Source organism: Littorina saxatilis, linkage group LG13 (assembly GCF_037325665.1).
Source record: "Littorina saxatilis isolate snail1 linkage group LG13, US_GU_Lsax_2.0, whole genome shotgun sequence".
In the NCBI taxonomy this organism is placed as follows: Eukaryota; Metazoa; Mollusca; class Gastropoda; order Littorinimorpha; family Littorinidae; genus Littorina; species Littorina saxatilis.
Genome location: NC_090257.1, coordinates 17,012,845 through 17,035,957, shown reverse-complemented (window position 1 = coordinate 17,035,957; position 23,113 = coordinate 17,012,845). Strand labels below are relative to the sequence as shown.

The window sequence follows — 23,113 nt, the reverse complement described above, 5'->3', positions numbered from 1 at the left end:
AACGAACAAACAAACAGGAAGGGCCGTGCCTTTAAATACGTGAGGGTTGAAACCCAACTGGCTTCTTTCCGATTAAAAAGGCCTTGGCAAGCTTACAAACACTAGCTCAGAACTGGAGGGAAAAGACAGGCAAGAATTTCACTGCTAATGGCTTTTTAGAGTTTTTGTCTCACCCCACTGATAGATTGGATTCCCGTGTAAGATTTCCCTGTGTCTACAACTATGCGGAGGGTCTAAAGCTCAGAAACATTTAAGAAGAAAAAACCAATAGCCAGGAAAGAAACAGAAGAAATAAGCAGCAAGAATGAGAGACACACAGACGAAACAAAGAGAAATACATCGTATGCACTTTTCAATTTAATCCGCATTTTTGTACTGCGTCTCTCTTGTATTTCCTTTGTTAACCTCATTAGTGTTATAGTTATGTTTGCTGAGAGATAGGAAATGCTACCAGAAAACTGGAGAGAGAGAGAGAGAGAGAGAGAGAGAGAGAGAGAGAGAGAGAGAGAGAGAGAGAGAGACAGACAGACAGACAGACAGACAGACAGAGACAGAGACAGAGAGCAAGACAGAGACAGAGACAGACAAAGTGTGTGTAAGTGTGTGTTTGTGTGTGCGTGCGTGCGTGCATGCGTGTGTCTGTGTGTGCGTGAGTGTGTGCCTGCGCAAGTGAATGGGTGTGTACAAGTGTGTGTTTTTTCTGTCATTTTTTTCGTTTTGTTGTCTTTCTCTGCCACCACACCTTCCTTTTTTTGGGGGGAGGGGGGAGGGGGCAGTGATGATGGGGGGATAAACGTATTGAAAAACACAAACTACAAGCATATCAATTTCTCTTGCAATGTACACTTTTAGAATAATTTGTCACTCTCCCTGGCAACTATGTTTACTGTTGTTGTTGCTCCTTAGTGTAAGGAAACACTGAAAGAATGCGCCTACATGAGGAAAGACAGGCATTTAGACAGTTTACACCACTCCTTTCTTTTTCTTTCAAACACAAATATTTACCCAACAATGCCCCCGCCCCATTGCCAGAATTTCTTCTCTCCGTCGTCACTACATCTCAAACCTTAAAACTGACAGGCCTTAAACTGACAGGCCTTAAACTGACAGGCCTTAAACTGACAGGCCTTAAACTGACAGGCCTTAAACTGACAGGCCTTAAACTAATGACAGGCCTTAAACTGACAGGCCTTAAACTGATAGACCTAAACATAGTTGGGATTTTTAGTGTCCAGACGATTCTCACAAAATCTACTCTCAAAGCGTTGTAGTTTGTACTTAAATATGGCAATGCATATGTGTATACATCCACCAACCGTCTATTTCACACACACACACACACACACACACACACACACACACACACACACACACACAAAGAAATACACAAGCAACAACAAAAAACATGTACTCCACAATTCCTGATCTTATATCAAGCATTCCATCGATCTCAATGTGAAAGACGGAATGTGCATTTGCTACACATCTGTCTTGATACGAAAACACGGCACTCCTGCTTTCTCGGGTCAAATCAGTTCAATATGCTTCCATCCATCCCTAAAGACCCATAATACCCCTTTCAAGACTGAAAGTGGGTTAAAGCTTACAGAAGCGTCGATCACGTGCAGCCATGCACTATCACCAAGGGGAGACATACTGCATCTCCCAGGTAGATTGCCACTATTAACTGATACACTTCGTGTAACATGGAATGACAGGTGCACAACCTGTCCATGAACATCCACACTGCATTCAGCATCAAAAAACGTTGAACCAGAAACTTCAGAGCACACAGACTTTGTGTTGTTCACTGAGTCTCCACCTTTTGCGTTTTACCTAGTGTCATTCAGAACCCTAGAGCACTACATGCTGTTTTCTTCTATCAACAACATTCTAGTCTGCAGGTTTTTAGAACTGCTTGAAAATTCTTTCGAAATAATGATACTAGTAAAACTTCATTCAATGTATTCAACTGGTTAAAACTAGTCCCCAAACGAAGATATGAACAGACGATCAGGTTGTTGCCAATTTACCATGCAGCCATGACTAATGAGTTTGCTTCTGTCCTGATCACTCTCTGACTAAAAATCATGTCTTAGTCAGAGCATGAGCTCTGCACTCGGTTGGTTCAGTCAGCTAAGTCTTCATCCCAGCCCAATATTTCTGAAGCACACACACACACGCACCCACTGCACGCACTAACGCACGCTCGCTCACACGCACCTTGGCACACACACTGTCTCACTCTCTCTACCTCTCTCTTCCCCCCCTCCCCCCACACACACACGCACAAACACACACACACACGCTCGCGCGCGCACAAACGCACGCTTGCACACGCCCACGAACGCTCGCACGCACACACACACACACTGTCTCACTCTCTCTCATCCCCCCACACACACACACACTTGTTTCACTCTTCTCCCTCCGCTCCTCCCCCCTTAGCTACCTCTCTCTATCTCTCTCTTGGGAGGCGATGATCACGTGCAGTCATCACCATCACCAAGAGGAGACATCTCCCAGGCTGATTGCCGCTATCAAGAGATACCCTTCGTTAGAGGGGGTGACAGCCGCCTGATAAACTTCGCATCTTTTATACTCCTTGCCTTCCCCTGCAGTGCCAAAAGGCTAGGTGTGTGCCGTCTGGACAGAGGTACAAAACGATATCTTACTGCTGAAGAAAGTAGGAGGAGTGAGGAGGAGAAGTAACAGAAGAAAGAGACAGAGAGAACTAATGGGGGGGGGGGGGGGGGGGGGAGAGATATATATATATGTAAGCGTGAGTGCGAGGGTCTGTGTTGTGTTGTGTTGTGTGTGTGTGTGTGTGTGGTTGGATAGCTGACTGGTTGTCCATCTCTCTATCACTGAAAATGTTTCTGTGCGAAAGGAGAATGGAGGAAGAGAGACAGACACAGACAGACAGAAACAAAGACAGACAAACAGACACAGACAGACAGAAACAAAGACAGACAGACAGACAGACAGAAACAAAGACAGAGAGATTGAGATGGGGGCCAAGAGAGAAACTATAGACAGACCGTTTTGTGAACAATACTCCCCAAACAAGATACTGAGAATTCGAGCAAAATCAGAATTACTATAACGTTTCGATCTCATGCAGCAAGATCTTCTACAATCGCCGCCGTGGTACAAACCAAATCGCCAACATCTAGGTAACAATACATACTCCCTTAGGTCGATCGGCCTCAACAGCACAAGATTAAAGCGTCCCTTGGTAGAACCTGAAGCAATCTAATAACCTAATTAATATTTTGTGCGGGCAAAACGAACAAGACACTCAAATGTATCAAATTTCCTGTAACGCCCAAAACTAAGATGTCCCATAACACCTGTACAGTGCAACCCCCCTTTAACGACCTTCAAAACTATGAGACAATCAGGTCTTAACATGGAGGGAGTCTTAAAATGGAGGGAGTCTTAACATGGAGGGAGTCTTAAAATGGAGGGAGTCTTAAAATGGAGGGAGTCTTAACATGGAGGGAGTCTTAAAATGGAGGGAGTCTTAACATGGAGGGAGTCTTAACATGGAGGGAGTCTTAACATGGAGGGAGTCTTAACATGGAGGGAGTCTTAACATGGAGGGAGTCTTAAAATGGAGGTAAATTTACAAAGGTTATGAACAAAACATCTGAAAAAGGAGGGTCTTATATAAAAAGGAGATATTTTAAAATTGGGGAGGGGGGGGGTCATAAAAGGGGGGTTACACTGTACCTACAAACCGACTCGAGCACATCTAAAAGATCCCTTTACCACCATCGCCAGCCCCCTCCCTCCCGTCCCCCCTCCCCACCCTCCCCAATTTCTCTCTCACTAACCCCGGGGATTGAGGAGGAACGATAAGCCTGAAATCCCACTTGGCCCACACTTAGTGAAGTGCCCAGAGAACAAGATCAAAACTGGAAGCTCATTATCAGTACACTGACCTCTAGCCCTTGTGGTCATGCCAAGGAAAGAATAAGCACGCAAAGACACACGCACGCAAGCAAGCACGCACACATGCACGAACACACGCACGAACATGCACACACGCGTACATGCATGCACGCGCGCAGACACACACACTAACACACACACACACACACACACACACACACACGCACGCGCGCACACATACACACACGTACTCACAGGCACACACACACACACGTACACACACACACACACCCACACACGATCACAAACACACACACACACACGCGCACACACAGACACACACACACTCGCACGATCACTCGCACGCACGCACACACACACACACACACACACACACACTCACACACGTTTGCACGCGCGATCACACGCACGATCGCACGTACGCACACACTCACACTCACACACACACACACACACACACACACACACACCCGCTTTCTCATTTTCCTCTCCTGATTGAGTGCCAAAAACATAAAGCGGATCCCCTGCCGTTTTTCTCCCTTTGATTTTTGTTTGTGGTCTTCTTCATGTGAGTGTTAAGATTTTTTTAAGTGATTTTTTTCTGTAAGTAGTATTTGGCCCAGAATGGGTTTTTTTAAATGAAATAGCTGGCACAATTAACGTTCTAATTTCCAAGAAAACGACTTAACAGATAGACAGACAAAGAGACAAATCCAGAGACTATAATTTTATATACAGACATAAATGATATAAGAGAGAGAGAGAGAGAGAGAGAGAGAGAGAGAGAGAGAGAGAGAGAGAGAGAGAGAGAGAGAGCGAGAGAGAGAAACACACAGAGAGAGAGACAGAGAGAGACATACAGACATACAGACAGACAATGTGAAGCTGGGAGACAGACACACAGACAGGTGTAGACAGAGAGAGAGAGAGAGGGGGGGGGAGAGACAGACAGACAGACAGACAGACAGACAGACAGAATCATGAGTTATGCATGCCAAATTCAAAAGACATGTCCAAAAGAATTGGAAAAAGAATGAGAGAGACGGAACAAACCACGGATGTTCTTTACAATTTGAAATGTTATACGTTGACAAAAATCCTATAACCGACGTGGCACTGATCGATAGATCTATGAACTGTCAAAAAACATGACAATTATCTCCGGTATAAAAAATGCTGCCCTGAAAAAAACTAGGCGCACGTAAAACTGATCACACTGTGACTCATCACAGTCTAACTTAATGTGTCAATAAAAATGGTGAGACGGTTTAGGAGATAAATAAAAGCCAAAACAATCTGCACAAAAAGAAGCATCATTTTTGGGGACAAAACCTCATTTAGTAAACGACGCTTAACTTCCCTCGACCAAAAGACGAAGATAAATGTGCTGATTCAGGCAACATTTCGCGCGCAGCGTGAGAGTGAGAGAGAGTGAGAGGGGGAATGAGAGAAAGAGAGAAAGAGAGAGAGAGAGAGAGAGAGAGAGAGAGAGAGAGTTAGGGAGAGAGAGAGAGAGTTAGAGAGAGGGAGGGAGGGAGGGAGGGAGGGAGAGAAAGGGAGGGAGGGAAAGAGAGAGAGAAAGAGAGAGTGAGAGAGAGAGGGATATAGAGAGTGAGTGGGAGAGACAGAGTGAGAGAGAGAGAGAGTGAGACACAGACAGAGAGAGACAGAGAGAGAGAGACACACAGAGAGAGGGGGAGAGGGAGAGAGAAAGAGAAGGAAGACAAGTCGCGTAAGGCGAAATTACTACATTTAGTCAAGCTGTGGAACTCACAGAACGAAACTGAACGTAGTCCGCCACAAGTGCAAAAGGCAGTGAAAGTGACGAGCCTGTTTGGCGCGGTAGCGGTTGCGCTGTGCTTTATGAAGAAGCGGACAGGCTGGCAAAAGGAGGTGCGAGACTTCCCCAACCACACAACTCCACCTCGTACAAAGAAGCCAAGACTCTTCTACAACGGAAGAAGAAAGAAAACTGGAAAAAGAGAAACGGAGACTACAACCCACAGGAAGACCCCATCAATAAACTAGACCGGAGAAGCCAAACCACCATTCTCCGTCTAAGGACAGGGCACTGTGGACTGAAGAAACACATCAAGAGACTGGGCCTTGCGGATGACGCACACTGTGAATGTGGCTCGGAAGAGCAAACTCCGGAGCACTTTCTCCAGAACTGCCCCCATCTAGAGACGATACGCCAGAAGTTCTGGCAAGAAGAGACCAGTGTTGGAGCCAAACTCTGGGGTCCTGCCGACGAACTGCGCAAGACTGCGGACTTCCTGGCAGCCACTGGTCTGAGGATTTAGCACGGCCATCAACATCGAACGCAGAAGAAGAAGAAGAATAGCACGCTTTACTGTACCTCTCTTCGTTTTAACTTTCTGAGCGTGTTTTTAATCCAAACATATCATATCTATATGTTTTTGGAATCAGGAACCGACAAGGAATAAGACGAAATAGTTTTTAAAACGATTTCGGAAATTTAATTTTAATCATAATTTTTACATTTTTAATTTTCAGAGCTTGTTTTTAATCCGAATATAACACATTTATATGTTTTTGGAATCAGAACATGATGAAGAATAAAATAAAAGTAAATTTGGATCGTTTTATTAAAAAAAAAATTAATTACAATTTTCAGATTTTTAATGACCAAAGTCATAATTAATTTGTAAGCCTCCATGCTGAAATGCAATACCGAAGTCCGGCCTTTGTCGAAGATTGCTTGGCCAAAATTTCAATCAATTTGATTGAAAATTGAGGGTGTGACAGTGCCGCCTCAACTTTTACAACAAGTCGCGTAAGGCGAAAATACAACATTTTAGTCAAGTAGCTGTCGAACTCACAGAATGAAACTGAACGCAATGCCATTTTTCAGCAAGACCGTACACTCGTAGCATCGTCAGTCCACCGCTCATGGCAAAGGCAGTGAAATTGACAAGAAGAGCGGGGTAGTAGTTGCGCTAAGAAGGATAGCACGCTTTTCTGTACCTCTCTTTGTTTTAACTTTCTGAGCGTGTTTTTAATCCAAACATATCATATCTATATGTTTTTGGAATCAGGAACCGACAAGGAATAAGATGAAAGTGTTTTTAAATTGATTTCGACAATTTAATTTTGATAATAATTTTTATATATTTAATTTTCAGAGCTTGTTTTTAATCCAAATATAACATATTTATATGTTTTTGGAATCAGAAAATGATGGAGAATAAGATGAACGTAAATTTGGATCGTTTTATACATTTGTTTTTGTTTTTTACAATTTTCAGATTTTTAATGACCAAAGTCATTAATTAATTTTTAAGCCACCAAGCTGAAATGCAATACCGAAGTCCGGGCTTCGTCGAAGATTACTTGACCAAAATTTCAACCAATTTGGTTGAAAAATGAGGGCGTGACAGTGCCGCCTCAACTTTCACGAAAAGCCGGATATGACGTCATCAAAGACATTTATCAAAAGAATGAAAAAAACGTTCGGGGATTTCATACCCAGGAACTCTCATGTCAAATTTCATAAAGATCGGTCCAGTAGTTTAGTCTGAATCGCTCTACACACACACACAGACAGACACAGACAGACACAGACACACACACACACACACACACACACACACACACACACACACACACACACAGACACACACACACACACACACACACACACGCACATACACCACGACCCTCGTCTCGATTCCCCCTCTACGTTAAAACATTTAGTCAAAACTTGACTAAATGTAAAAAGCCGGATATGACGTCATAAAAGACATTTATCGAAAAAATGAAAAAAAAAATCCGGGGATATCATACCCAGGAACTCTAATGTAAAATTTCATAAAGATCGGTCCAGTAGTTTACTCTGAATCGCTCTACACACACACGCACAGACACACACACACAGACACACACACACAGACACACACACACACATACACACACACACACACACACACACACACACACACACACACACACATACACCACGACCCTCGTCTCGATTCCCCCCTCTATGTTAAAACATTTAGTCAAAACTTGACTAAATGTAAAAAGAGAGAGATTCTCGCCATGACTGTTTCTGCGCGTGCGTATGGGCGAGCGATTATCGATAGATTCGTCTGACCAACAAACACACACATGCATACAAACAAACAAAGTTAGAATAGCAGACCCAACATAAAGGAAAAGAAACCGTCAACACACCCTACGTACGATGTGTCTCGAAACAACCTCCGCGCGGAGGGGTTTTGCGGCCAGCGCAGCAAAGATAAAGAGGGAAAATGTTCTGGGCTCGCGCGGCAGCAAGCACTATGTCTCTATACTGAATAATATAGACAAAACGACCCCGCACAATCACATGCATACATACACTTCACCATCAGACACCTCCTCTCTCATCCTGACCTCACACTATCAGTTGCAACGGCCCAATAAAAGACTCATCAATGACGGATCTGAAGATACGCTGGTAGCTGCGAGAGGAGTGTGAAATCTTCCCGACATGTGAGGCAACCCGAGGGAAAGGAATTGTTCAGTCATACTGCCGGAGACTAAGGATTAAATCCTAAAGAATTTATTTTATAATGGCTGCGCTCAGCATGGAACACTTAACATGCATACACAATTCGACTCCATTTGAAGATCGCATGGCCCAGATATGATCGATTAAAAGTTCGATACAGAGAGATCATGGCATCACTCGCCTGCCATTCTGCAGCAGGAAGAGGGGGGGATGAGGGGGTTCCTGGATAGAGGGTAAGGGAGGCTGGCTATCAGTAATCTGATCGCCGTGACCGCGCGCTCGCCGGATGCTCTCACCATAACTCTGGTCTGACAGCACAGCCTGTCTTTGATACCATCTTGCTGGAATCTTCACAGTTTGATTATTTGAAGCAGTTTTTCACTTCAGTCTTTGTGATACACCAGAGCTGCATGAACGTTTATTTGTGGTCATCTACAACTTTAAAACAATGAAGGTTAGTTTTGGTTTGACTATTCCATAAAATACTTTAACTGAAGGTTTTACTGTCTGTACTGCCGCCTGAAAAACTCTCTTTTAGCAAGGATTTGTATGGCTGAACATTCCAGTCAAAATTCCTATTTTCATGTGTTTTAGTTGTTTTCCTCTAGAATCAACTGATTACATAAGTAACATGCAGGACGCACTATATATTATTGTGGTATTTAATGGTGGTGCTGTTATCAATGTTGAACATTACAAATTTGTGTTCATGAAAACTATTTTACTTGCAGCACTTCAAAGGCTACCACAATGGATGATCCATTAAAAACCTGTCCAATATGCAACGAACCATGTGACGTCGAGTTTAATACCCTGGGAAAGAAAGGATGTGCAAGTATGTTCTCTCTCTTGATTTGTTTCAATTCTTATGATAAATTTGAGTTTCTTAGTGTTCTGTATACTATAACGTTTGTTTGTTTGTTTGTTTGTTTTATGTCCTTTTTTATTTTGTTTGTTTTTGTTCTTTTGTTGTTTTTTCCCTTTGGTGTTCTTTTACATGTTGTGCTGTATTTGTAGTTTGTTGTATTACTGGGTGTCATCCAGTGAGACTTATCAAAGCAAGTGTGTGGGGTCATAGCCGGTTAACAAATTGCGTGCTTCTGTTGAAATGTCTATAAAAAAGAGTTTGTAGTGAGCAATGTTATTTGTTTGTTGATACAGGAATCAAGGATTCGAGCCAGAGAAGACAGAACAGAACCGTTCAGCCTACAGTTGGTCAAAGGGTGCATATCGAGTGTCGAAGGGATTACACCAACGACAATAATATCGAGAAAGACTTAAGACAGCAAAACAGAGATACCGATAAGACTGAGCTTGGAGAGCGAAGCACACGATCTAAGCAACACAGATTTGACTTTGCAAGTTGCTGCTTTTTCTGTGGGACTCGGGTAAATCTTTCCAAAACACGTGGACCTGATGAGGCATACAGAGTCAGAACATTATCTTTACAAACTGAAATTTTGAAAAAATGTGACGAAAGAAATGATGAGTGGGCAGATATCGTCAAGGGAAAGCTTGAATTTGCAAGAGACCTGCATGCAGCAGATGCTGTGTACCATATAACTTGTAACTGTAACTTCAGAGCGCTTGGTCTGTCAATTCCCAAACGTTATAATGACAAGCCAGGTGCATACGCACTGACAAACGCTCCAAGCCGAAGTGTGGGTAGACCACCGGACACTGAAAAACTTGAAGTTTTTGAGAAAACAGCAGAATATCTCATTAACCACGATGACGAACAGATCACTATCGGAGAGCTTGTGCAGAAAATGCAAGAGTTCAGTGGAGGGGTTGGTTACACCACCAAATGGATGAAGGAAAAGCTCTTGGAGAGATTTGATGAAAAAATCATCATAGCGAACATTCTGGGCAAGTCTAATGTTGTAACATTCCGCACAACAGCTAAATCCATTCTTCATGATTTCTACAATTCTCCGAAGACTAATGACGACGAAAGTGAAAAACTGAAGCTGGTGAAAGCTGCTGCAGCACTGATAAAGAATGAAATAAAAGCTGCTTCTGCAACGACAAACAAGGAATATCCAACATCAGAGGATATTTCTTCAGGGGCGTACAACCTGGACTTTGTTCCCCAGTCCCTTCAGCTTTTCCTGCGTTTGATTTTCAGCGAAAAAGATGCTGACAATAAAATTGCATCTGTGGGACAAGCAATTGTCCAGGCAGCTCGACCTAGGGTTGTCATCGCCCCACTTCAAATTGGACTTGGAGTCCAAATGCACCACCATTTTGGCTCCCGATATCTGATCGATGTGTTGAATGCGATGGGCTTCTCGTCTTCCTACACAGAGGTGCAGAGATTTGAGGCAAATGCAGCTGTGTCCCAAAGTACAGATATTCCAGGATGTGCCAAGAATGTGATTCTACAATACGTGGCTGACAATGTGGATCACAATTCCTGTACCTTGGATGGATACAATTCTTTCCATGGTATGGGAATGATTGCTACCACAACTCCTGGAACACGACGAACAACGCCTATTCCTAGGTTGGATGTCACCTCCAAAGATTCAAAAGAAAAGGGAACAATTGACATCGTGTATTTCCAGTCAAAGGCAGTTCACTTTGGGAACACTACATACAGGGAACTAGAAAACCTGCGAGCTGTTGACCCATCTATACACCTTGATGTCTTGTGGAAGGTGGTGTGGCCGCTGAAGCCTGCAAGACCTTCATGGTCTGGAACGATGCAGGCTGTCCACAACGACCGTCACCCTGGTAAGTCGAGCGTTTTCTTCTTGCCAATGATCGACATGAACCCTGGTGATCTGACTTGCATTCACTCTACACTGCTGTTCACGGCGAAGGAAGCAAAGAGACATGGCTCGACTCCAGTGCTCACTTTCGACCAGCCCCTATTTTGGAAAGCCCATGAGATCGTCGCCAACAAACCTGATGATGCTGACTTGGCCTCCATTGTTCTAAGGCTTGAAGGTTTTCACATGGAAATGAGCTTTTTGGGCTGCATTGGACGTTTGATGGAGGGCAGCGGTCTGCAGGAGGTGCTAGAACTGACATATGCACCAACAGCTGTCAACTACATGCTTCAAGGCAAGGCAGTGTCCCGAGCAGTTAGAGGCCACTTTCTGGTTGACTCGGCTCTGAACGCACTCCTGACCTCACAAACGTTCAAAATCTCTCTGCCACTCCAAGACCTGGATGTGACACTAAGTGACGTCTCCATTGAGGAAATTGATAGCACAGATGTACCAGAAGATGTGCAAATTGCTGGGACAGTGGATGATATCGCGCCATCAGCAAATGAAGATGCTCCTGTCTCATGTGAGGAGCCTGATGGGGACCTTGCCCGTGCAGCCAACATGTGGGACTTGTTGATGAGTGGAGCTATCCCGCTAGGAGAAGTTTGGGTTGATGAGACAATCGCATCGATTCAGCTAAAACTAGAACGCCAAAAGCAAACCCTCAAGTGCCACCCCACAGCTGCACTGTGGATTCAGTACATGGACATGGTTGACATTCTGCGCAAGTTCCTCAAAGCTGAACGCACAGGAAACTGGGACCTGCATCTGTCCACTGTCCATGAAATGATGCCTTTCATGGCAGCAGCAGGGCACAACCTCTACACCAAATCCCTCCACCTGTATCTCCAGGACATGCTGCAGCTGAAAGAAACTCACAAGGATGTCTACCAGAGCTTCCAAGCCGGTCACCATGTACGCAGGACGGATCAATGTTGGGCAGGCCTTCTACAGACAGATGATTAAGAGAACAACTAGCATTGCTCTTTGGAGAATGTACAAATATGTATTGGAGACTTTCTTTATTTCTATGACAGTGACCGGTGTGAGATGTTTTTCAAATGTACAAATGTGTATTGGAGCCTTTCTTTATTTCTATGACAGTGACTGATGTTGTGAGATGTTTTTCAAGGGACATAATTATTATCATTCCTGTTGTTTCCTGATTTTTTTCTGATTACGGAATGTGTTCACAGATATTTGTATTCAGTGAATGCATTCATTGAGTGTTTTATGACTGCTTTGATGCTCAATTCTGCAGTCTGCAGTCGACCAATGCATGACTAACGCTGTGAATACATTATTGGTCAATAATGTTTATGAATGTTGTGCAATGTTTGTGTAATGATGTTGGAGTTATGTGCTTTGAATTTAAAATGTTGTCGATTATTTGATTATGTGATGCTTTATCTAATCAATTGCCTTGTTTACGTTTGTTGTTTCATTGCTTGTGTTTGAATGGTTTGCTTTTATATACCCTGCTCCCTTGTCACGCGGTAGACTATCCAGCGACTTCCTGACATCATTCATCTTCCTTTTCTTAGTTTACACTGCAAACTTTGTGGCCTTTTTACATGTTGCTTGAGTGCGCTTACATTCTCCTGTACAGGAATACTTATGTTTTTGTAGAACAAAACCTTCACAAAGATGATGTTTGGTTTAAAATGAGTACAGTATTCTACTTTTAGTTGAAAACAATAAATATGACCTTGTGTACCAATTACTTTGGAATTTCCCCTCTGTGTGTGTGTGTGAGTGTGTGTGTGTGTGTGTGTGTGTGTGTGTGTGTGTGTGTGTGTGTGTGTGTGTGTGTTTAGTGCGTGTATAAAAAAAATATTCGTTATGCTGCTGAAAAGGATTACACAGCCTTCACTTCACGCATAAACAACAAATTTGACCTTATGACCCAATGACCTTGACCTTTTGATTTTTAATATCTTAGACATTTTTTTTATATTGTAATCATAAACTGTGACTTGCATGTTATATTTGATGTTCGTGGTGTCAAAACAGTTCAGACAATGTAAAAAACGTAGAATCGCTTTGTGACAAAATACACACTGACAAACACACTTGATAACTTTTTTAAAAATAATTATATTTTTCTCGATTTTTGACCAGACATACTACAAACATAGCAGAACATGAATCTGAAAACAGAAATTCTTTAGCAATAAATCCTTGGTTATGGTGCCATTTTCCGTAGACTGACTAGGCAAGCAGGGCCGCAACTCGGCCCGATGTAGCAAACGATAATGATGACATCAAATGGAACGAATGGAAGAGCCAAGGCCATTCAACAATCTCGTTACCTGCGCGGATGGCATGGTACCCACAAAGGTGCTTTTCGGAGGAGTGGAGAGCCTGTATTGGGGGTAACTGCCGTTTAGTTCGTAGAGCAAGATGAACTGTGTAGAGTAGAACCAAGATGTAAGACCCCCCGATACAAGGCCAATGTACTTTAGCGAGCAATCAGAAAGAATCAACAACAACACCACCACCACCAACAACAACAAGAATGAGAGAATAATTCGCGTGTTGCGAAATTAATACATTTAGTCAATATGTCAAACTCACAGAATGATACTGAACGCACTGAATTTTTCCAAGACAATGCTTGCCCCGCGACCCAGACTGAAAGTGGTGACAAATTCACGTTGAGAACGTGATCGCTTGAAGTGACAAGCCAATATAGCGCAGAGGCGTATAGCGCGTCACAAGAAAGCTTGCTTATTTATGCTTTTTGTTTTTCTGAGCTTGTTTTTAATCCAAACATAACATATCTACTTTGGGGGGAATCAGGAAATTATAAAGAATAAGATAACATCATTTTTGGATCGATTACTACAATTTATAATCTTAATTAGAATTTTGAAATGTGTAATGACCAATCTCATTAATTAATTATTAAGCTTCCAAGCTGAAATGATAACCCATGGTCCGGGCTTCGTCGAAGATTGCTTAACCAGAATTTCAATCGATTTGATCGAACAATGAGGGCGTGACAGTGCCGCCTCAACTTTAACTAAAAGCCGGATATGACGTCATTAAAGACATTTATCGGGGGAAAATGGGGAAAACCCGTCTTGGGATATCATCCGCAGGAGCTCTCATGTAAAGTTTCATGAAGATCGGTCCAGCAGTTTTCTCGGAATCACTCTACAAACACGCACAAACACACACACACACACACATACACACGACACAACCATCGTCTCGATTCACAGTCCATATTAAAACATTTAGACAAAACTTGACTCGATGTAAAAAATAGAATGAAAGATTAAAAACAAAGCACGAAAAAAGCATGGAGCAAAACGGTCGGCAAGGCAAACTGATCGTACAGTCAACCCCTTCCTTCTTACATTCAGTTCCCTTCTTACCATCGACACGCTCCAACAACAAACCGATGGTTTTCTCAGTAAACCTCACAAATTGAGCCATAAAACGTTCGTAACGAACTGAGTTTCCTAAGCGTGGAGGATACACGAACCCAGAGAACTAGAGAAGCAGCACTTGACAGGACCAGTGGACTGGAAAACTAACTCCGGTGTTGATGCAAAGGCCTCCCTCTCCATCACTGCCACGCTTCAATAATAAACAGCCGTCCATAGGTCTTTCAGCTTTCATCTCACATCTTCCACCACCACCACCACCCTTCCTCAGGACCTTTCATTCTCTTCGTGTGGGCATCGGATTTTTATGGGGGCGAGGACGCCCCCATTCTATACGGATAGTTTAGAGGTTGACCATGGGCAGCGCCATTTTGTTGTGAAATACGTCATCAGTTTGTGTACACAGGAAGTTGTGACATCCGTCACCCTATGGGAGGGGTGAAGGCAACATTGTTCATCTGTAGAAAGTTGTGAAATCCGTCACCCTATGGGAGGGGTGACGTCAAAATTGGTCATCACAGAGTTTGTGTAACACAGGAAGTTGTGAAATACGTCACCCTATGGGAGGGGTGACGTCAAAATTGTTCAACAAAAACATGATATGTCGCATTGTGCAGGGTCAACTGCAACAAACTCACACCGAGCCATTCATATCTAGCTGTATTTGAGTGACTTATATACCCGACATTTTTATTTCTTATTTTTAGCACAGGTGTAGGAAAAATCATGAACCAAAATGTTATTTATTTTCTAATTTAACATTTTTTTTACAAATATGACCATGGTCTTTTAAACATACAGTGACATTAAACATTGTTATGTTAAAAAAAAGAAAAAAGAAAAAAAGCTTTTGTGCACAAATCAGAAAATACATTGTACATTTTACCTACAGGCCAAACAGTGTCTGTTGGCGGCAAAGGGCCCAGCAAGTTGCTATTTTTAGATCGATTAAAAGTTGTCAAGAACAGGCGCTTACATTTGGATGTGTCCACTGATAGTAGGTTTGGTTGTGATCAATCAGAATGATGTAGGAATAAAAATGTATGACAGTTTGGTATGATGACATGTAATTCAAATATGCTGAAATGTAATATTATACATGATATAATATTATTATGGCTGTTGCCATGACCATGAACCCCAAGAAAGGTTTAATGTTATGTAAAATCAAAATACCAAAATCAAGCACCTACTAATCTGATCTACGGTGCGGCTTGGACCTAATATGGATGGACACGCAACTCGCTCAGCCAGCCAGCGCTGCGAGACTTACAGCGGCCAACTTCGCCGCGGCGCGCTCACTGGCTCAGTATTGAACTTGCGTCAAGGCCGATGCGCGTAGATTCCCAGAATGTTTACTTTCGGTTAGATTCTTCGACAGCATTCGCAGAGGTGACTGCCGTATTGTGTACCGCAGTCAGAAGTAATTTATTACTTTTGGGAGTTTAGTAACGTGATATCAGTTTTCAATTGTTCGTTCACTTATATTGCTTTCAGATTTAACACACAAGAAACAGTAGCACGGTTTTCGTTGCGAAAATGTGCATTGGCAGTGCTACGCGATCGAATTGTGTATTATGTACACGCGGTGTTCTTCTGGAAAAGACCGCGTCAGTCGTTCAGCCCGCGAGCGGTGGGATGGGGGGGTTCACATGGTTTGTTTGTTTCAGAACCACACCCATATACACACATTTCACATGTAAACCATTTGTCCGCCCCCTGTCGATATTTATCGACTAAGTTCCTTGTCTTTTTTGTTGTATAGGTACAAACAAGTAGCAGATCACACTGTCAACTTATGCAGGAGGGTAACAAGGTAAGTAAGAAAGAAAGAAAGAAACATTATCAGTGTGCTCGCTCGCTCGCTCTCTCTCTCTCTCTCTCTCTCTCTCTCTCTCTGCCCCCCCCCCCCCCCCCCCCGATAAAATCGAGTAAGTACCTCAGTCAGCAACCGTTTAAAAAACACACACAAAAATAAACAAACATAATTGGAAATTGTTTTCGTCCCTACCATCAAAAATAAAGGCTAACTCTTCTCATCTACACCCCCCACACACACACACACACACACACACACACCCGCCCCACCCCACTCCATCATCCTATACTACCGCGACCCCACCCCAAACACCTACCATCCTCTCAGTTTCTTGTGACTTGAGTAAGTATTCTTCGCGCGTGTCGGCTTTCATGACGAGTCAGCTGTCGAGCGGGCTCCGGTGCCGGAGTCGACAGCCCCAGTGAGTGACGGGGCAGGCATCTTCAGCGATACGACTTGTCAGATTGTAGATATCGCACTTTTCTCTTTCTTCCCTCTCTAACTTTCAATTTCGCTCTGACTTCGCACCTACTGCAACCTCCTGTTCAGTATCCTGCATTGCGATCTCTAAAGCCTCTCTTCCCGCTTCTATCCGTCTTATTTCATTCTCACCTACCCTCACGCAAAAAAAAAAACCACAAAAACTATCAAACCTAACCCCTATGAACTCTATTTCACGCCAAAATCCGACCATAAGGTCGCCGTACTTGTAAATGTATATATCGTTTTGTCTAGAATTGAACGATCCATTAACTAACTTTTCTTGTTTTTTGTTGTTTATATAATTCCATTTTTCGGGAAAAAAAAGTTCTATTTCACGAACAGCCATAAAAGAGAAGACCAGTCCATGTCCGTTTGGTGGAGTATTTACAAACCATGTTCCTAGTTGACCGTTGCTGCCACTGAGGAAGCTAAAGCTGAACTGTAACTGTGTATCATGTCTGTGTATTTCACGTTGCCCATCGTTCTTTCAAAGAGGGGAAGCTACGCTCAGTGGCCCAAAATAACATTTCTTCCTAAATTCACAGCAATCAGGAACGCATATAAATGTATGGAGCGATGCTTCGGACGGATGAAAGCTGAATGCAAGAGAGATACTCGAGAACACAAGGTGAGAATAGCAGTAATGTTGCCCAATTGGCGAGCAGGTGGAAGCAGGCGTGGTGAGGAACATAACCTGCAATAACATATCAAACGTTGACTGCTGTATCCAGCCTACATGCAATTGCATCTTAACTTCGAGCTTCGAACACAGCACACGTACCTTCATAATACAGCCAGTCATGCATTATTTTTTGGTTTTCTCCTTTTTGTTGTTGTTGTTTATCTCACTTTTTATCCTTTTATTTTATTTTATTATTTTATTTTTTTGCAGCTTCATTTGGAGGTTGGATTATATTTAGCAGACGAGAAACAAAATGACAAAAATTATAAAGAAGTGTAGTAACGTAAAGATCGGCCACAGGAGAAAGTTTCAACTCACACTTTAAAGAACATTACTTTCACTTAAAAAAGAAAAAAGAAAAAAAAACAAGAGGGTGTGTGTGCGTGTACGTGTGTGTGAGTGGCGGGGGGGGGGGGGAGCATGTGATTTGAAGGGGTTTGAAAGGTGGGGTTCGGGTTTGGCTTTGGGAATAGGAGAGGGCGTCAGGAAAGCGTGAAGATACATGACGCAATGGGAGAGCAAGCTTGTAAACACATTCAAGGCGCTAATCTTTTTCTCCTTGTTGTGGTAATAATGTTCCTCATTTTCTTCCTTTTTCCAACCCTGCCCTCCTTTGTTTTCTCTTCCTGTTTTTCTTCAACCTGACTGTTATCATCGTCTAAGCATCACTTCTCTTTTTATATCATTGGCGTACTCAAAGCAGAGAAAAATAGCAAACACAACACACACACACAAAAAGACAATGAGTTTAGCACACGTCATCGCTCGCCCTCCGTAGCGCCCCTCTTGTTCCGCTCTCCCAGTCATAAGAAGTACCCCTTGAGGAAACGATGAAGTCCACAGGGAGAATCGTCGGGTGGAAAAACAGACGTCTATCAACGAGCAAGTACCCCTCCGCCACCCCATTGGGAATATTATCACCTCACCTGGTGCCCCGCAAACACGACAGTAGACCTTCAGTTTCGCTGTCCACTGCCTTTGTGGGCTCACAGACTTGTTGTTGCAAAGACAATTGTGAATAACAAACCCGGCATTTCATGTTGGAGGCCTAGCCCGTCAAAGTATACGCCCTCGTGAGTCTAAAAAAAATAAAAGCCAATATTAGTTGTCCATTCGTCAAAAGCCTTTGTCTCGAACATGTAATTTTACAGAAATCAACGTTTACAGTCATATCAGGGAATCGAGGAAGACTCAAATTCAATCCACCCCCCCCCCCCCCTTCACACACACACAGATTCTAGTTAAAGAGCTAAAATGAAAACTTAAAAACCAGACAAACGTCAAGCAGAAAGCAAAATTCTACAGTTTCAAAACCGTACCCTGTAGCCCACCCACACTCCAGCCCGGCTCTAGAACAACAACATGGAATGAGGGGAGAAGCGGGCGTTGGGACGGGGGTGGGTGGGGGGAGCCAGGGTGGAACCAGTAGAGATTGGACGCTGATAGGGTGGCACCCGCACCCCGAAGGATCTACAGTACATAAAACCTACATCTCTTTACTTTCACCCTCCGCGACACAGAGCGAAAAGACAGCTAGGGCAAGGCCTAATGAGAAACACGCTTGACAAAGTGCAAAAACGCTTCCATGACTTTCACTACAGAGGAAGAAAAATAACAGTGAAACGAATTGGTGTGTAGGGGGGCTGGGTTGGCGTTTGTGTCAACACTTGTGTTCAGCGTTACATTTTGGGATCTTAAAATACCAACCCAGCCAAAAGTGAAACAAACGCAAAAAGAACACTAAAACAAACTCGTATCGGTGAAAAGATGTTACATTGCAAGTGGAATTTAACTGGAAAGGGAAAAAGATGCCTTGCTGATTGTTTTGAACCGTTAGAAACAAATTGTACTCGTGTTTCCCTTACACATCTTTTGTGTGAAGCTGACACAGAAACCTGTCATGTTTTCATTACACCGTAAGATAAACACGTGAGCCCTGGAAATGCCAACAACAACAACAACAACAACAACAACAACGACGACAACGACGACGACGACGACAACAACAACAACAGCAACAAGCAGTTAGCTCAAATAGAGCTCACAAAAGAGATGGAGCAATTACAATTACCCAAATTATACGCTGTTGCACTAGTATACTAGGATTGCAAAAAGTACAAGGTGCATATCGCTGTTCCTACAGACACAGAACGACTTGCAGACTACCCTTCACATTTTGGTTATTTTCCACAGCTGGGAACCATTTTGTGACATGCATTCTTTGTCCTTAAAGTGATTATAACGTATATTAACTGGCAACTAAAATGTATTCTCTTTACTTTTTTCATTAATGCTCAAGTTAGATAAATATACAGACATTCACCAAAAAACAGAGTATGCTTCTTTGTAATTGTTAGTACTGTATTAACATTGAATGTCACAACCTCTGGTTTCTATGTTACGCGATTGACGAACTTTTCTAATGCTTGTAATTTACTAGACGAAGACACACAAAATGTGCAAGTATTTCTAATTCTTTCTCTGCAGGCCAAGGATATAATATTATATGGAGCCAGTGCCCAACGAATGGTGCAGCACCGGCGAAAAAGAAAGCAGCCTTGCGTAAGTCTCTCCCTGCCAGTAAGCCTCTCCACAACCAATCAATCAATCAATGACGCTTATATCGCGCATATTCCGTGGGTACAGTTCTAGGCGCTCTGCAGTGATGCCGTGTGAGATGAAATTTTATACGGCCAGTAGATTGCAGCCATTGCGGCGCATATTTACCTTTCACGGCCTATTATTCCAAGTCACACGGGTATAGGTAGACAATTATTAACTGTGCCTAAGCAATTTTGCCAGGAAAGACCCTTTTGTCAATCGTGGGATCTTTAACGTGCACACAACAAGTCCTATGCAAGCTTTTAAAGCAACCCTCCATGAGGTGTTGGGTGGTAACTGGGGGCCAAGTCCCCAGGCAGAATTGCAAGGGCGCGGAGGAGGTTTGGCCCCGAACATGCGGCATGCAGGCCCACCGGTGCGTGGACACGCCCTGGCGCCCATGAACCAAACCCCCAGGTATGGGTTACCTACAAAGACTCTACGTCCCAACGGCTGACCAGGCGGACGAGGAGAGTGTACTCCCAACGGCTGTGAAGGCGGAAGAGGACCCTTAGTCTCACATCCCAACGGTAAAACAGGCGGACGAGGAGCTCCCAACGGCTGTTTTAGCGGATGAAGATGCCCCATGTTTTGCTGCTTTCACAAGCGCCGGGTTGGAAAGATTCGTCAGCCCTGACAGGCAGCTTTCCTAGGAGAAGGACACTCAGAAGTCAAACCCGACCAGATGAGGGCCGGAATCCGTGTGAGGAAACTTGTCTAGGACAAGGAAAAGTCCAAAATCACACCCACGAAGGCCTACCGAAGACGGAAGACGCTGACCTTCAGGGTGAGGTGAGAACCGAGTGTCTACGCATCACCGACAAATATGGTTGTGTCTACATCATCATATGGAGCCAGTATTTATGAATGAAATCAATTTCTATGGTTAAAATGTCTCAGTTAAATAAAGATAAATAAATCACCTTGGTAGCATAGTTTCCACTGGTACGTAGCTCCAGAAAATAACCTCTTCTTCGTTCTTCTTCGTTCTTCTTCGTCGTTCATGGGCTTAGACCCCCACGTTCACTCATGTTTTTAGCACGAGTGGATTTTTACGTTTGTTTGTTTGTTTGCTTGTTTGTTTGTTTGCTTAACGCCCAGCCGACAACAAAGGGCCATATCAGGGCGGTGCTGCTTTGACATATAACGTGCGCCACACACAAGACAGAAGTCGCAGCACAGGCTTCATGTCTCACCCAGTCACATTATTCTGACACCGGACCAACCAGTCCTAGCACTAACACCATAATGCCAGACGCCAGGCGGAGCAGCCACTAGATTGCCAATTTTAAAGTCTTAGGTATGACCCGGCCGGGGTTCGAACCCACGACCTCCCGATCACGGGGCGGACGCCTTACCACTAGGCCAACCGGGATTTTTACGTGTATGACCGTTTTTACCCCGCCATTCAGGCAGTATACGCCGATTTCGGGGGAGGCATGCTGGGTATTTTCGTGTTTCTATAAGTATAACCCACCGAACTCTGACATGGATTACAGGATCTTTTCCGTGCGCACTTGGTCTTGTGCTTGCGTGTACACACGAAGGGGGTTAAGTCACTAGCAGGTCTGCACATAAGTTGACCTGGGAGATCGGAAAAATTTCCACTCTTAACCCACGAGGCGGCAGCGACCGGGATTCGAACTCACGACCTCCCGATTAGGAGGCCGACGTCTTACCACTGCGCCACTTCGCCAGTCCAGAAAAAAACCCATTTCTTCTTCTTCTTCTTCGTTCATGGGCTGAAACTCCCACGTTCACTCATGTTTTGCACGAGTGGCATTTAACGTCTGACAGTTTTTACCCCGCCATTCAGGCAGCCATACGCCGCTTTCAGGGGGAAATAACCCATTTACAGACATGGACAGGGAGAAACCCAACAGCCCACAGAGGACTGGTATGCAGGGATTCCCACTGGTGAGCTTTTTTTCTGCCACACGCTCTGCACAGCGTCAAGCGGATCAAAAGCAACATCAAACGCTGTCGGAGACGTATCATCTACTTTGCTCGTAACGCAATCATTCAAAACTGATGTAAGGTCGGCGGTACAGAGAGAGAGAGAGAGAGAGAGAGAGAGAGAGAGAGAGAGAGAGAGAGAGAGAGAGAGAGAGAGAGAGAGAGAGAGAGACAGACAGACAGACAGACAGACAGACAGACAGACAAACAGACAGACAGACAGACAGACAGACAGACAGACAGACAGACAGAGAGTCATCATAGAAAATCATCAAGAATGTTGTTGGGATTTTATTTGTAGTGAGTGTCTGGCTAATTTTAGCAATCGGCCGTCAGTGTATAATATACAATATAATTTTTATGATGACACACTTACAGAGAATGAGAGGTTGTTAACACGAATATTTCCAGATTCATCCTTATCTTGCTTGAATTTATGTTGCCTCCGGTTGGTTATTTCAGCCTGCATTTGTTTTTTGTTTTTTCTTTTCATTGGATTTTCTTTGTCCCTCGCAGTCTGTACCAGAACTAAGTTCTGAGAGAGACTGACTGACAGATCTTTAATACATAAGGATAGAGGTTTTAGACACACCCTAAACTTACAAACTGTCCTTACTACATCTAAACTGAGAAAGAGAGAGAGAGAGAGAGAGAGAGAGAGAGAGAGAGAGATGGTCGTATATTTACGCACGCAAATTGGGTGGAGATAGATAATCAAGCAATTTCGCGAGATGCGAGAGAGCGCTTTCCAGTGCTGTCAGTTTGCAAACATTCCCATTGCCAACGAGCTGAGTGTTTTCCCTTGTCCGTTCTTCTGCGCGCGTTGCGGACGGTGTGAAAGCGTCATCGAGATTTTGAGGGGGCTATTTCTTCCTCATTCAAGCAGCGGCGCAGAAGAGCGCAAGGTGTTAATGCTGGAGGAATAGGTCAACGATACACAAGCAGGTGAGTCTAGCTGTACTCCTG

The 23,113-nt window shown here is 43.6% G+C and overlaps 2 protein-coding genes across 2 annotated transcripts in view; one reads left to right on the top strand and one right to left on the bottom strand.

Moving 5' to 3' along the window:
• The window catches only part of LOC138983728 (propionyl-CoA carboxylase beta chain, mitochondrial-like), a 79,816-nt gene that overhangs the window by 26,830 nt on the left and 29,873 nt on the right, over positions 1 to 23,113 (bottom strand). The window lies entirely within an intron of this gene.
• LOC138983726 (beta-1,4-galactosyltransferase galt-1-like) overlaps positions 22,938 to 23,113 on the top strand; it is an 18,610-nt gene continuing 18,434 nt past the window's right edge. Inside the window, exon 1 of the mRNA XM_070357036.1 lies at positions 22,938 to 23,092. The gene's annotated coding sequence lies outside the window, so the exon portion shown is untranslated. The remainder of the gene's footprint in view (positions 23,093 to 23,113) is intronic.